The sequence below is a fragment of the Meles meles genome, chromosome 18 (genome assembly GCF_922984935.1).
Source record: "Meles meles chromosome 18, mMelMel3.1 paternal haplotype, whole genome shotgun sequence".
NCBI lineage: Eukaryota > Metazoa > Chordata > Mammalia > Carnivora > Mustelidae > Meles > Meles meles.
The window spans coordinates 41,217,612-41,232,760 of NC_060083.1; the positions used below are offsets into that span (position 1 = coordinate 41,217,612).

Here is a 15,149-nt window from a genome sequence, read left to right on the forward strand (position 1 = left end):
GACATCATCTGAGTGTGAATGTGGTCACAAAGGTAGGAAGACGGGTTTCAGGATGAAAAGAGTGTTGGAGGGTAGAACTCCCACAGGGGTTTGTAAAAAAACAGTTGGTGATAAGATTAATCGCCTTTCTCTCGTCTCCTGTTTCCAAACCTATCGTTAAGTCGAAGATTCTTTAGGAAATTCCTTTTGATCGTTTTCAAGGGCCATCGCGCGGAGGTTGTATATTTACAGATCCTGGAGCTGAGACTCCAAGAAGGGTAGACAACTTCGATCTGCGTCTTTCTGAATCCTAAGCCCGGCTTGCGGCTTGAGATCCCTGCTACATTCCTCCACAAGAAAAAGCCTGGAGGACACCCATCCCACTCTGGGAAGGTGGACCCTTCCCCTTGCCCCGTCCTGAGACTTGAAATCCAAGGAGGGGTTGATAGGTATGGGTAAATCCCGCTGCCTCTTCTAAAGATGCTCCAGCTCTGAGGGAAGAAGGCTCCACTGAGGCTTGCCAAGTCTTGAAAGATGTCTGGGGGGTGCGGGTTGTGGAGGAGAGAGAGTGGCATTCCAGACAGAAAGATCCAGCATGAGTAAAGGCAAGAAGGTGTGAAATAGCCTAGCCTTTTTTGGCATCGATGAGTGCAAGACCAAGAGTAGAGATGAGATTATCAAGGCCAAGGAAGGGCAAATCCTACCCCTCCCTGCCACCATCATGGCAGACACCCTCATGCCATACGAAGGAGCTTGACGTGCTCCCATAAATACTTTGGAGTCGTGGAAGGGTGTCAGGCAGTGGAGGCAGCAGACCAAGTGAGAGATGATGAGGGCTGAAACTGAAGGCAGGGGGAGAGGACAAGGTAGGAGTGGGACTTATCACCTTCTTCCCCTTTCTAGAAACTTGACATACCATCTCTTCCCCTTGTCTGATAAACACTTCCTTGCCTTCTCTGTTTTTTAAACTCCTATTCATCCTTCAATGCCCAGTTCAGATATTCTTCTCTGTAAGCCCCCAGCCCTAACCCCATTTCCTCAAATATATGAGAACTTCCTCCTCTGGGCAGTGGATCTTAAGCCTCATGAGGGTGGAGACTTAGTGTTGTTCACTGCTTTATCTGCAGCTTCTAGACCAGGACTTGCTGATTGGATGTGCTGACTGATGAGCAAACATTCCCGTAGCCCTTGGTATGCATTGTGAGAACAACAACATAATAATAGGAAAATTGGTGACAACTAACAGTTATTTTTTTAAAGATTTTATTTGTTTATTTGAGAGAGAGAGAAAGAGAGAGCACGAGCAGGGGGAGGGAGAGGGAGAAGCAGACTTCCCACTGAGCAGGGAGCCCAACTCAGGGCTCCATCCCACGATGCCAGGATCATGACCTGAGCTGAAGACAGACACTTAACTTACTGAGCCACCCGGGGGTCCCACAACTAACATTTATTGAGCATTTTGGTGCCAGATATTGCTGTGCCAAGCATTTTGCATACACGATCTCTTTAATTTAGCACAACCCCATAGGAATAGATTATTTCTGTTTTATAACTGTAGAAACCTCAGGTTAGTAACTAGTCCAAGGACACACAGCTAAGAGACGGACAAGTTGGGGGTTCAAACCCAGATTCCTGGGGCTCCTGGATGGCTCAGTGGATTGAGCCACTGCCTTCAGCTCAGGTCGTGATCTCAGGGTCCTGGGATCAAGCCCCGCATTGGGTTCTCTGCTCAGTGGAGAGCCTGCTTCCCACCCCCTCTCTCTGCCTGCCTCTCTGGCTACTTGTGATCTGTCAAATAAATAAAAATTTTTAAATATTAAAAAAAAAATAAAAATCCAACCCAGATTCCTGTGAATCCTATTTGGGAATGTTTATTTATTTATTTTTAAAGATTTTATTTATTTATTTGAGAGAGAGCACAGAGCGGGAGTGCGAAGCTGATTCCCTGCTGAGCAGAGAGCCCATGGAGGGCTCTATCCCAGGACCCTGAGACCATAACCCGAGCAGAAGGCAGACGTCCAACCGCCTGAGCCACCCAGGTGCCCCTGTTTAGGAAGGTTTAGACACTACGCTTTACAGCCTCTTTGTTGCATGACTGTCTCTTCATAAAATCAGGGATTGATTCATTAATTTAAAACAATCCTTTGTGGACTACTGAGCTCAGATTTGCTCAGCAATTCAGACGTGTCAAGCACTCAACAAGTCCTCTCAGGGGCCCCACTGACAACTGAGAAGGCAGAGGCTTGGAGAGGGAAGCCACTTGACTGGGGTCACAGAGCTGGGAGCTGATCTGAGTTCTCTTTGACTTCTCACCCTCATGACACCTACTCAGTAGTCCCAGAATGGGACTGGGGGCTGGGCTCTGAGGTTGACTATCTCTTTCTGGGACACACAAGGGGCAGGACTAGGCCAGGGACCTAGTCTCCTGCCCGAAGGCCAGTGTGCTCCCTCACTGATGAGCAGAGGGAGTCCGGAGGCAGGCCTGAGGGCCCTCGTAGTAATTTCCCAAGTGCCAGCCATCTGTCAGACAGGTGAGCTCCAAGGGGGCGGAGCTGGCCTGGCGCTGGGGTGGGAGGGTCGGTATCTTAAGATGGCAGAGCCTTATAGGGCCTTGACGGAAGAGGATGAGAGGCCTCCACTGGGGGCACGGCGTCAGCGGGATATCAGTCATGGGGTGACCCTAAAGACCTGAGCCGCCGGGGAGGGAGTGGGTGTGAGCCGGTGCCGGGCTTCGGCGCTGGTTCCTAGACCTGCTGAGACCAGCCAATTGGATAAACGCGCTGCTCTCTGTTTGCATTGCTATTTGCATGACCACGCCCCCACGCCCCCGCCGCTCGGCTTTGACTCCCCTGCGCGCCTCCCAGGCTCGGGAGGTGTTTCTGGCCCCTGATGCAGGGCTAGCGTGGGCGGGCTGGGGTTGGGGCTGGGGGCTGCGGGGCTGGCTGGGCCGACCTGGGCTGTCAGCCTGGCCGCACTATTCATAGCTCCGGCTGGCGTAGTTCGCATACTTGGCGTTTCTCACGTCTGGCTGGCCTGAGGCTGCCGCCGCTCGGCGCTCCTCCCTCCCTGCTCTCCTCTCCTTACCTCCTCACCCCCTCCTTTCCCGGTCTCTTGCCCCGATCCTGCCCCTTCGACCTCTCTGCCAGTCTTCAGAAATCTAGAGGTGGCCAAGCCCACAGGAGGAAACTGAGGCCCAGAGAGTGGGCGTGTCTTTCGACCTGGCCTCCAGGGAGAAACTGGTAGTAATGAGGCGTGTAATGAGGTGGCTAAGAGCCTGGGCTCTGCCCGCAGACGGACCTGGGCTTGAGTCAGAGCTGCCACTAGCTGCAGGACCCTGGCAAGTTCTTGAGCTTATGGTCGGGGGAAGTTTTTCAGAAACAGTCAAGCTGAGATCTGGAGAAGGGACCTTGGGTTAAGAGACGATAGGGGTGGGGGAGAGGGATCTGTGGATGTGGAGGGCCAGCCCTGCCTGGGTGGACAAGGGCCTGGCCAGCTGGGCTGGAGGGACAGAGGACACTGAAAGAGGATTGGAGCAGCTTCCCTCTTCTCCCCACCTCTTACTCCCTTATTCCAGTGCCCCCACTTTCAGGATTCCGTTCCCACTGAGGAAGGTGTGGGGTACAAAAAGATGGCCAAAGATCTGAAGCAGCCCCTGCCCCAGATAGTATCCTCCTGGAGGCAGGGTTCTGGCCAATGTGGACTCTCTCTGAAGAGAGGCTCATTTATTCCTTCCCACTCAGAAATATTGCCACGCACAGTCATAAATATATACACACTAACTCAAGAGTGATACAGGGATCTGACCCAGTCTGGGGGTCCAGGGGAGGTGTCTCTGGAGAAGTGGCTTTTTTGCTGAGAACTACAAGGTGGATAGGGATTAATTAGGGTGTGGTTTGGTGAGGCAGGGAGGGAGCTGGGCAAGAGAGAACAGCATTCCTGAAAGAGCATGTGCAAAGGGCCTGAGGCTGGAACCTAAAGGCACTGGAAGTAGACCAGGGTAGCAGAATACAGAGGGAGGGGGTGTAGTGTACATGGAACCTGGAGGCCTGTCCCACAGGGCCTGGTGGTCACAACTTTAAAACAATGAGTCTGGACCAGAGGAATGGTGGCAGCTTGGAAGAGAGTGGTGAACATGGTTAACTGGTGAAGGAGGCATTTGAGAAGCAGGGTCCTGTGATGGGTTGGATGTGGGGCTTTCTAGGCCATAAAACCTCCCATTTGTTGATTCCCAGAATGCTTTCCCAGTAACTTTGTCAGGCCGGTATCCCTCCCTTCATTTTGTAGCTGAAGAAGTAAGAAAGCCTGAGGGACCTAGAGGCAGAAAAGGGCTAGGACCAGTACCAATGGCAAGTGCGATGTTCTCTCCATAGCATCCTTCATGCTGGGACAGTGATCTCTCTCTCACTAGCCCCATGTCTCCCATCGCTCAGTGCCCTGGCTCCAATCATTCCCTACCTATTACCAGATAGGACGGGGGCTCTGAGGGGCTGGGGTGGCAAGTGGGTGTGTGTCACACTTGTCCCAAGAGGCTGCTCTGCTGTTCAGTGAGGGAAGGCATGCGTAGAGTGCCTGGCCTATAGTAAGGGTTCGATCTTAATTACTGCTGTGACATTTACCATGTCCCAGATTCAGGGCCAGGCAAACTGGGGAGGGGTAGGATCTGGGGTTGGGGGACCAAAGCGATGCCATCTGTCTTCTGACCGTAGAGTCCAGCCCCAAAACCATCACGGCTGCCTCGTGGACAGGAGCCAAGCGAGGTGGTTTGTCCCTGCAGAGCCACCATCGTCTGCACCCTTCCAGCTGCCTCTGAGGCATCCTGGGCTGGATTAGGGAGAGGTTCAGCTCGAAGGCTGGGTGAAGGGATGACCTGGACGGGTTAGGCAGGGCCTGGGGTGAGGGGGTGGGTGGTTTCAGGGGTGGGGCTGAGAGCCTCTCCCTGCCAGGGAGCCCCAAGTACCCTGGGGGAGACTTTCGGAATCTGCCGAGACCTGCCGTGGGAGGGGATGTGGTCTCAGCTTGACTAGGACGAGCTCTCCCCTGAAAGAAACCAGTGGGTGCACCTGCTGTCTCTGCCTAGGTGCTCGGACAACGGGAAGAACTTCCGGAGAGGATTGTGTGGGGCCACAGGGAGAGTCAGTCCCAGGGCCCTCCTCCAGTGTGGTCCAGTGTGGAGGAGCGGAACGGATAGCATTTTGGACCCGAGTCTTTGCAAGTATTCTTCTGCCTTCAGGAATGACTGCCCTGAATATGACCTAGTCTGCAAAGGGGCTCTGGCCTCTCTCCAGTATCCCTTGACCAAAGGAAACCCTCCCTAAAGTCTCACGGTCACTCTGTCCTTCTGCAGGGAACCCTGCTCTTCTGTAGGAGGCGGGGAGGGGTGATCCTGGGGCGTGATAGGGGGCTGCGGGGCTTGGAGAAGGCAGTGGGGAGAGGTGGGTGGAGGGATGAGGGCACCCCGCACACTCGGGGCTGTGAAGGAAGATAAGCGTGCCGGACCTGGGCCAGCAGGGGGCTCTGCTGCACACGGGGGAACGGCTTGCATCGCTGACAAGAAGGCGCACCCTTCAGTGGGTAGGGATGTTTTTCTTGGAGTGTTTGCATGAGAAAGCATTTGAGAATTAGGGACTTGCTTTGGCGTTAGGCCCTTGCGCGCATGTGTTTGTGTGTGTATGTGTTACAGGTGGTGTGTAAGCATGTGTAAGCTGGGAACAGACGTGTGTGCTGAGGCGGGGAGGCCTCAGGGGGCGGGAACCCCACAGTCCCCACGGCTTTTGCTAGGGAAACTCTTCCAAGGTTGTGACGCCTTAGGATGGTGTGACATCCTGAGAGTTGGGGTATCCATGGGTCCATCCATGCCAAGGACTTACTGGGTGCAAGGGTAAGACTCCCCTGGCACCCCAAGAGCTCCTATTCGGGAACTACTAGGGCCCCAAAGGTGACAATAGGGACTCTGAGAAGGCCTAACGGAGAGGGGTGGGAGGGCAAGATCGTCCAGACAGGAGGTTGCCCAGCTATCCTGGGCAAACTCTGCGGGCAGGGCCTGCTCTTGGGCCCCCCGGGGAGACCGGTTCATTTGTCCCACCTTCTTTCAACAACGTCCTTCATTTGGGAGTTTCAATAGGACTTCGTCCTTTCTTTTTATTGTGGTAAAACACACGTACTATGCAATTGACCGTTTCCAATGGACGGTTCAGGGGCATTAAGCACATTCCCGTTGTTGCGCAACCCTCACCCTCACCGCCGTCCATCTCTCAGACTTTGCCATCCTCCGAAACCGAAACTCTGTGCCCGTTAAACAGTCCCTGACTTCTTCCCCCTTTCCCTTGGCAGCCACCATTCTGTCTTCTGTCTCCTGGCATCCAGGTAGCTCCTCTAAGCAGAATCATGTAACGTGTCTGTCCTCCTGTTCCCGCCTTATTTCACTAAGCATAACGTCTTCCAGGTTCCTCCATGTTGTGATTTCCTTCCTTTTTAGGACCAAATAAATTGTCTCGTATGGATTTACCGTGTCCTGTTTACCCGTTCACGCACCAGTGGGTGTTTGGATTGTTTCCACCTTTTGGCTGTTGCAAATATTGCCGTCATGGATGTGGGTGTACGCATACTGCTTTGAGTCCCTGTTCCCACTTCTTTTGGAGACATAGCCAGAATTGCTACGTCTATGGTAATTCTGTGTAATTTTAGGAGGACCAAGCCATACTGTTTTTCCACAGCAATGGCACCATTTTGCATTCCACCAGCAAAGCATATGCAGGTTCCAATTTCTCCACATCCTCCCCAGGAACAACTCATTTTTGAGAGCCTGCAGTGTACAAAGCATTCTAGTAGTACGAATCCACTTCTGAAAAGTTGTCCTTAGGAAGCTCTCAGGCTAATGAGGGAGACTCGGGACATACCCTTGAGCAGCCTCCAATCCGAGGGGAAAGACCCAGGCTGTGACCTCTGGGAGACCCTGGACAGATATGGGATGAAAACACAAAACACAACAATGAAACCCTATCTGTTCTCAGGGAGCTCCCAGTCTGATGGAGGAGGCATAGCTTCTTCCCTCTTGGGAGTCCCACGTGGGTCCAGACACTAGAATGGATACATGGAGGGCAAGCACTGAGACAGTCAAGGGCCGCTGAGTGGAGTAAATCAGGGGGTGGAGAGGGCTTGCGGTGGGCCCTGTCCCACGCCAGCCTGTGGTTGCCTAGGCAATGGCCCTCCTGTTTACTTTGTGGCTGGTTCCAGACTCAGCCTTTTCTGCAAGTGCTCATTTCCCACCAGAAGGAAAGATGCTCTTTAGTCTCCCCTCTCTCTGCTGTCCCTGAGGAGGGGACTGGCTCTCCTGCTGGGTGGAGGCCCTGCCAGCCTGGCACCTTGGCCGTGTCCCTTGCCTGCTGGGGTCTCACGTTGCCTCCTTCCCCACTCCCAAAGGGCCTTCTGCTGATGCCTCCCTGCCCAGGGGGCGCTAGAGCATGTGGGAGACTGTAGGGGGCTGGCAGTGGGAGGGAGAGGTGAAGCCCAGGTGAAGGGGTTCACCTGGGTCTGTGCAGACCTCCCTGAGTGTCTGCACATGTCGCTGGGCCCTTGTGTACACGTGGCTGGGTTGTCTGCCTGTCTGACTGTGAGTGTGGCTGGGTGCGAGAGAGTGTGAATATCCAAAAGGCAATCAAAACAGTTTGCGTTGGGGCGCCTGGGTGGCTCAGTGGGTTAAAGCCTCTGCCTTCGGCTCAGGTCATGATCCCAGGGTCCTAGGATTGGGTTCCACGATGGGATCCCTGCTCAGCGGGGAGTCTGCTTCTCCCTCTGCCCCTCTGCCTCCCGCCTTGCTCATGCTGCTGTCTCTCTCTCGAAAAAAAACAAATAAATAAAAATCTTAAAAAAAAAAGTACAAACTTCCAGTTATAAAATAAATAAGTCACGGGGATATAATATAGGGCACGATGACTCTAGTTAATAATGTGGAATTGCATATTTGAAAGTTGCTAAGAGAGTGAGATCTTAAAAGTTCTTAATCAACTGACCCACCAGGCGCCCCAAGATCTTAAAAGTTCTTATCACAAGAAAGAAACTTCTATTACTACGTGCGGTGATGGGTGTTAAGTAGACTTATTGTGGTGATCATTTCGCAATATATACAAATAGTGAATCGTTAGTTCGCACACCTGAAACTAATGTGTGTCTCAATTATACCTCAATAAAGAAAATGTTTAAGAGGAAAAAAAAAAAAACAGCCCAAACCAGCTTGCATTTCTTGAACTCCTACCATGTGCTCAGGACCCGTGCTAAGGACTTTCTTTACATTACTTTGTTTTCCCAACAGCCTATGAGGTTGGCAAGGAGTGTCATTCACATTGTACAGGTGAGGATCAGAGGCTCGAAGAAGTGAAATAACTTGCCCAAGGTCTCACAGCCAGGGAGCAGTAGAGATCGGACTCAGACCCAGAGGTCGAGGACTCCAGAAGACTCCAGAGCCTGTATGCTGGGCCCTGAGCCTCTGGAATAACTGGGGATTCTGGCTGCTGGGGTCGTGTCCATCCCTCCTTGAGATGGCAGTGGGACTCCTGGGAGGGCAAGTGCTTCCTCCTCTCTTTCCTCCTCCAGCCTTCCTCCACTCTGGCCGGGTTTGAGGGTAGGAGAGGAGCGTGTAACAAACACCCCAACTCAGGGCAAGCCTGGTTCTGGATGGGGAGAGCATGGGGTCTGGAGAGACCCTTTGGACCACCCTTTGCTCCACAGGCTGGACCGAGTGAGGTCCCCAGGCTCCCAGTGACGAAGGGTTATGGCACACCGAGCTTGCTGAAGACGCAGGCTTGCTGGGCCGGCTCATCAGCTTGGCCTGTTAGGGCATGCCAGGACTGTTCACAAGCTGTGCTGGGAACCAGGCCTCTGAATGGGGCAAAGGGGTGGAGGAGGACCGGGGGAGGCCGCCCTTGAGCAGGGAGACTGGGGCAGGGGTCAGAGGCCCAGGCGTGGGCTGGGCTGGCATGCCTTGGGTATCACATTGCCGGCATGCCTGGGATGGACGGGGACTGGCGATGGATTTGCTCTGTCTGTGTGTGAGATCGTGGGGTGGTTATAGAGGTGAATATATGGGACCTGTTAGAGAATCATAAATGGGGGAAATTCTCTCCAGGTAGGGGCACTGTTTGTCATGCATTTTGGGGATCTACATCCGAGAGGAGGCACTAATTAGGAGGCACTAATTAGGCGAGAAAGAAAAGCAGGCAAAGTGACCCTGAGCCCCTCTCTCACTTCCTGAACCACAGGCCTTCAGTGCTATGCTTCTCTCGCTTTTCTTTCTTTCTTTTTTTTTTTCACACCCAACGTAAAGCCTAACAAACCTACAACCTACAACCCTGAGATCAAGACCCGAGCTGAGATCAAGAGTCAGACACCTAACCAACTGAGCCACACAGGCACCCCTGTTTCTCCTTCTTACATGCCTTGACCCTTGGGCCCCAGAATGCTCTCCTCTTTCCCAGTTCCCGCTTGTCAGGCTGGCCCTACAGTCTTCTTTTGTAGCTCAGGCCACCCTCTTCTTGGTGGTCTAACCTGGAAGGTCCCTGACCTTGCCCTCAAGCAAACCGCCCCCTCATAGAGAGATGCAGCTCTGACACAGGGACTCCCTTGGTATGTGGGGGTCTCCCTTGGTGGGCTTGACGACAGCTGGCTTGGGCCCGGATCTGGAACTTGGAGACTCCTAAAGGTTTTAGGGGCTGGGATGCTAGTAGAACTATGAGCACCCTGTGGTCAAGGTGTGTCCCATCCCTTGGCCTGGCTCCTGGCCCACAGCAGGCACTCAAGACATGGTTGTTGAATGGATAAACAAGAGGGGGAATAGAAAGAGATTTTAGTAAAAGTGACATCTTGAGCCAGGCACTTGCCGTCTTTGAGCCTCAGTTTCTGCATCTGAAGAATGATGGGACACAATCCCTGAATAGCCAATTTAGGCTAAATGCTGCATGAAATCCAGTGAAAGTGACTTCAAACAGTAAAGAATGATGATCTCATTTGGAGAGAAGACTGGATGCCCTCCCCTTGGAGGCGCAGCCCCCAGCCCTATCCCAGGGACCCTCAGCAAGATGAAGTTGAATGGATTTTGCAAGCTGGTCAAACTAGAGGATGATGGGAGGGACTGCTCAGCGGGGTAATTCCTGATTTGGGGGGAGGAAGCTGGGGAGGGTGCAGGGGAGGAGGACTCACACCAGGCAGGAAGGCTTGGAATAGAATCTCAGCACCGCCTGGTATTTCCCAGCCCTGGGCCCCATCCCCCCTCTCTGGGACCCACCCCACATTCCTTTCCCAGAGGAAATGGGGGAGGGGGCTGAGAGGCTCCCCAGACCTGTAGAATCATCTATTCAAATGCTGTACAACCTTCCAGGCCCTACTGTGTGCCTGGAGGCAGCTGGGCAGAGGGCGTAGGGTGGGGAAAGGGCACGTTTGGGTTGGAAGAGACGGGGACACCCTTGCTGCCCAGCCAGGTGGGAGGGCAGGAAGTGGACATCATATATGGTTTATCATTTCCTAGGTCTCTGAACACAGGAACCCCGTGCTGCTTCTCTGCCTCGCCCCTCCCTGTAGCCCTCAGAAACCTCAGCAGTTTTGAGGGAAGTGGATTCCTGATAGACCCAAAGCAGCACCTGTTGGCCATGAGAGCCTCCATGCGGCACGAGGGGGGAGAGTAACCCCATTTCCTCAGAATCAGGGACTGGGCTTGCAGCAAGAAGAGAGGAAGTCAGGCAGCTGGAAGGACCTACTGGCTGCTTACTGGGAGAGCAGGCCGGACTCTGAAGGAGGACATCTCTGAGGCTCTTGCCCTCCATTGGGGCCACAGAGTGTGACAGGCTAAGGACAGTGTGTGGTGGGGCTCCCAGCTGGTCTCTGAAGGCCTGACCTTGGTGGGGGAGCAGACAGGGAGGCACAGGACTGGCAAGGGCAGGAGTGGTCCTGACCCAGAATCCTTGGTTTTCCAGTGATTGGGGGGGCGGGGAGGCTGCTAATGGAGATGCCAGGTCAATCCTCCCCCTGACTGCGGTTCTTTCCCACTCTGCCCCTAAGCCCTCCTGACTCAGCGCCTGCGGCAGCCTTGCTCTTCCTGTCCGGCTTCCGCCAGGGTGGGGGTGGGGGTCCAGCTCCTGCACTAGGGGGCCCAGCAAGCGGCAAACAGGAAACAGGAGAACAAAACCCACTCCCTGGCCCCCACTCGCCTGCCTCACCCTCACCCTTCCTCCTCCCTTCCTCCTCCCTCCCTCGCTCCTGCCCAGCCCAGTAGTCCTCTAGTTTGCCTCCCTCTGTCTGGCCCCGTTCCTCCCCTGCCTCTCCATCTCCCTCCCCTACCGCCTCCCACCCCATCCACCGTGATCCACCACCACCGTGACTGTTCTGCAGAGGACACAGGTGTTGGGATGGGGACCGGTAGGGGGAGGTACCCCTTCTGCAGGGCCCTCCCTTTGGTGGTTGCCGCTCAAGGGCCCAGCCCTATGGCTCTTCCTCCCAGAACTCCTAGATAAGGGAGGAGGGTTGGGCTGGAGGTGCTCCCCCACCACCACTGCCCTTCCAGGGCTGCCGGCTAGAATTTGGGTGTAGGATCCAAAGTTGGAGTGAAGGGCCCTGGGTTTGGAGTTCCTCGCTTGCCATAGCAAGCTAAGCGCTCTTGGGCCTCCATCGCTTTCCCAGAATACGGGGTCAGAGCCCAGGGCCTGGGCCACAGTGAGTGGCTATGGTGAAAAGCACCCTGGGAACCGTCCAATGAGACAGACATGGTGGCGAATATGCACCCACTAGCCAAGGCCTCTGCCGGCCCCACCCGGGAAGGGGCCTGGGGAGAGAGAGCCAGGAAGGGGAGGCAAGCAGGGTCTGCCATCAACATGGGCTTCCTGTCTGACTCACAAGCTGGGTGGAACTAGAGGGCAGGGGGTCCTGGGGAAGAGGGTTGCTCGCAATCCCCTACCAGCAGTGATGGGGAACCCACCCGCAGCTTTAGGGGCTATCCTAAGTCTGGAGTGGGGTGTTAGGAGAGTCTGTCTGCTCTCAGTGCTGGGCTGTGTGTGAGTGTGTGTGTGTGTGTGTGTGTGTACAGAGGGGTACAGCTTCTATGCATGGAATGTGTGTCTGGGTGATGTGTGCATGTCATCTAGCTGCTTCGTGGGGGTCTTGTGGGGTGTGTGGCGGGTGTATTCGTGGGTACGGGGGTGGGGCGGGGAAGCCTCCGGTGTGCTTTTAGGAACACAGTGGGTGTGCTTGCAAATGTGTCTGTGTGGGGTGTGGGGGGCATATTTGCATGGGAGGGTGTCCAAAGCATGTATGGAAAGGTGTCCCCCCACAACACATATGTGAGGGGAACAGTGCATTTATGTGGGGTCTGTGGACCGAGGGAGAGTGGGTGTGATTGTGTGTGTGGATGGGAGAGTAGCGGCTGTATAGGTGTGTGTGTGTGTGTGTGTTGTGTGGGTCTGTACAGGGTGGGTAGGTGTGCGTGTACATGTGTGCCCGAGTGAAGGTGTTTCTCGGGCACGTGAAGTTGGATGCGCCCGTGTCCTGTCGAGTACAACTCTGCGTGCGTGTGGGCCGGGGCACCGTGTGAGCTTCCGTCGTGAGCAGGAGGGTGAGGGTGTGTGTGTATGTGTGTACCCGTGGCCGGGTGTGCGGCTGCGCGGGGGCGCTGTGTACTGCCTCCCGCGTGTGTGTGGGTGTGTGTGAGTGTGTGGCATCGGGGCGGCCGCGCACAGGGGCCGCCCCGGAGGGGGAGGCGTCTGCCCGGCGCGACTCGCTGGCGTGTCCGGGCTCAGGCGCCTTCTGCGGCCCGGGAGGCGCGGGAGGAGTGGAGCTGTGCCGCCGTCCTGCCGCCCTCCGCGCGGGCCGTCCATCCCCTCGGGGCCCCTGGGTCCCGGACCCGCGGCTCCGGGGGGCGGGCGGGGACCCCCGGGGCCCGCCTGCCACTCGGGGGGCCGAGGACGCCGCCGGCCGGGCGCCGTGGAGCCCCCAGGGTCCCCCGCGCGGCGCGCCCCGCTCCGGAAGCCCGGCCTGCGACGCCGTGGGGCCGGGGCGGCGGCCGGGCCCTGGGGCCCCCGCCGGCTGCCGCGCTCGTGGGCAGCGCCGTGTGGCGCGTGGAGCGGGCGGGGGCCCGGGGCTGGCGCTGGGAGCGAGCCGTCGGCGTGGACTGCAGCGCCCCGGAGCCGCGCTGTCTCTGGCTGCCCTGCCTCGCCCACAGCGATCTCCGTGCGCTGGGGTCGCGCAGTGCCAGGGTGAGCGCCACGGGGCTGCGGGACGAGGGGGGCGGAGAGCGGGACTGGGGCCTCGTCGGGGTGGGTGGGGAGTGCAATCGGGCCACCAGCAACTTGGGCTCTTTGAGCTGAGTGCGACGACCTGCATTCTGGGACAGAGGCCCCAGAGTGGAGAGGGAGTGGGGAGCTGCAGAGATGTGGGCGAGAGTGGCAGGTTGTGACTGGGAGCTTCTCTGGGGGTGCTGGATGTGGACCTCCCAGTCTGAGGGGCGGCCTCCAGTGGGTCAAGCCTCTGGGTTTACACGCAGTGGAAGGATGGAAGGGACCAGGGTTGTTGGAAGAGATGCTGGGGCAGAGTCCCGAGGAGTTTGCTGGACAGGAACCCTGAGTCAGAGGCAGGCAAGGGTGTTAGTAAGTGGAGTGGAGGGCGTGTTCCGCCATCTCCCCGTTAGGGGCGGTGGGCACAGGGGCACAAGAGGGCTTCCTAGTGGGCAGAGGACTAATGAGTGATCTCAGGGAGAGGACTGACAGGCATGGAGATAGGGGGTGGGGACCGTGTGTCTGATGTCCGGGATCGACCAGGCTGGTAGGGCGTGAGTCACAGTGGGCATCGTGCCCAGCATGAAGGCTGTGCTCCCGCAATGACCTCTTTATGCTACTAGCGGGGAGGAGCAGGACTCCTAGGTTCTGGTTCCTGGTGTTGCTAACCTACCACGTGTCCTCTGTCTCACTTGTGGCCCTGGGGCCATCTGCCCTCTTCCCACCATCAGCTGGCATTTCTGGATGTCTCTATCTGGATCAGGAGAGTGGTAACCAGTGATGTCCCCGTGTCCCCCCGAGTCTCTCTCTCTCCATCCCCTTGTCTCTCTGTGCCCAGAAGAGGCAGAAGTAGGGATGTGTGTGAGCTGAACCCCTTCCCCATCTAGTTGCCTTTCTATTCCCAATGCTGACTCCTTCTCTATTTCTGTGTCTACCCCCTCGCTCCCTGTCAAGAAGAGAGCCAGACCTGGTGTTGTCCCAGGTCAGAGGGGAGGAGAGGAAATGTGTGCACCATAGCGTGAAGGATTGAGGTTAAATCCAAGGAAGAACTTCCCACAGGGGCACCACCAGATCTAGCTGTTGATGGGGGTTGTGTGCTCTTCAGGCAGGGGTGTAGTGGCTGTGATGGGGGGATTCCCACACGGACATTCTCAGGAGCTGGGTGAAAGGGATGGGGGAAGGGAGACTGGGAGGAAGGAAAAGAGGAAAGGGAGAGGCAGAGACAAGGGAGGGGGTGCCAGTGGGGCTTGGGCCAAGAAGGGACCTGAGAGGAGGAGGCCTGCCCCCCTGCCCTGGGTTACAGCCAGGTCCCCAGAGAGGGGCACCCCCAGGCCGCTGGCAGCTCAGGGCAGGATGTGTGCTGGAGGAGGGGTGGGGGGCGTGCGGGGACCTGTCCCAGCCACTTCTCCTCACTGGGGCAGCTGGTGGCTTAAACCTTAATCCAGGACACCGGCAAAACAATGGGCCCTGCAAACAGCCTCAGCTCTGAGCCTGGGGGGAGAGGTGTGCGGGGGGGGGGGGGGGAGGGGGGGCAGCTAACACTGGGGAGGAGCAGGAGCTTCTGGTAGGAGCAGGCAGGGAGGGTCCCCCAGGCCCTCTTCTCTCCCCCATCAGTTCCTTGCCAGGTCAGCAGAGATAGGAAATCCTGGGGATTTCAGACCTCAGCAGAATTCCCAGAGAATTTTCTCTTCTGGACTCTTCAGACCCCCCCCCCCCCCCATGGAGGGTGTGGGGCTCGGTGGAACTGGGCGGGGGGGCGGGGCTCTAGCTACAAGTGGAAGGAGCCAAGGGTCCATCTCCAGGCCTCCTGCCCCATGCCGGAATCCATGGAATGCCACGGCTGCCCGGACTGGGGAGCACCGCCCGGACTGGGGAGTTCTTTTGCTTGGACCTCTCAGGGGAATGAGCGCTCACAACCTC

The 15,149-nt window shown here is 56.4% G+C and overlaps 1 protein-coding gene across 5 annotated transcripts in view; it reads left to right on the top strand.

The window, feature by feature from the left end:
- ARHGAP23 (Rho GTPase activating protein 23) overlaps positions 1–15,149 on the top strand; it is a 77,938-nt gene that overhangs the window by 16,111 nt on the left and 46,678 nt on the right. Inside the window, exon 1 of one of the 5 annotated variants that reach the window (XM_045985136.1) lies at positions 12,800–13,211. The exons of the other annotated variants lie outside the window; for them this stretch is intronic. The gene's annotated coding sequence lies outside the window, so the exon portion shown is untranslated. Of the gene's footprint in view, positions 1–12,799; positions 13,212–15,149 lie in introns of those variants that run through there. 5 annotated transcript variants of the gene reach the window in all.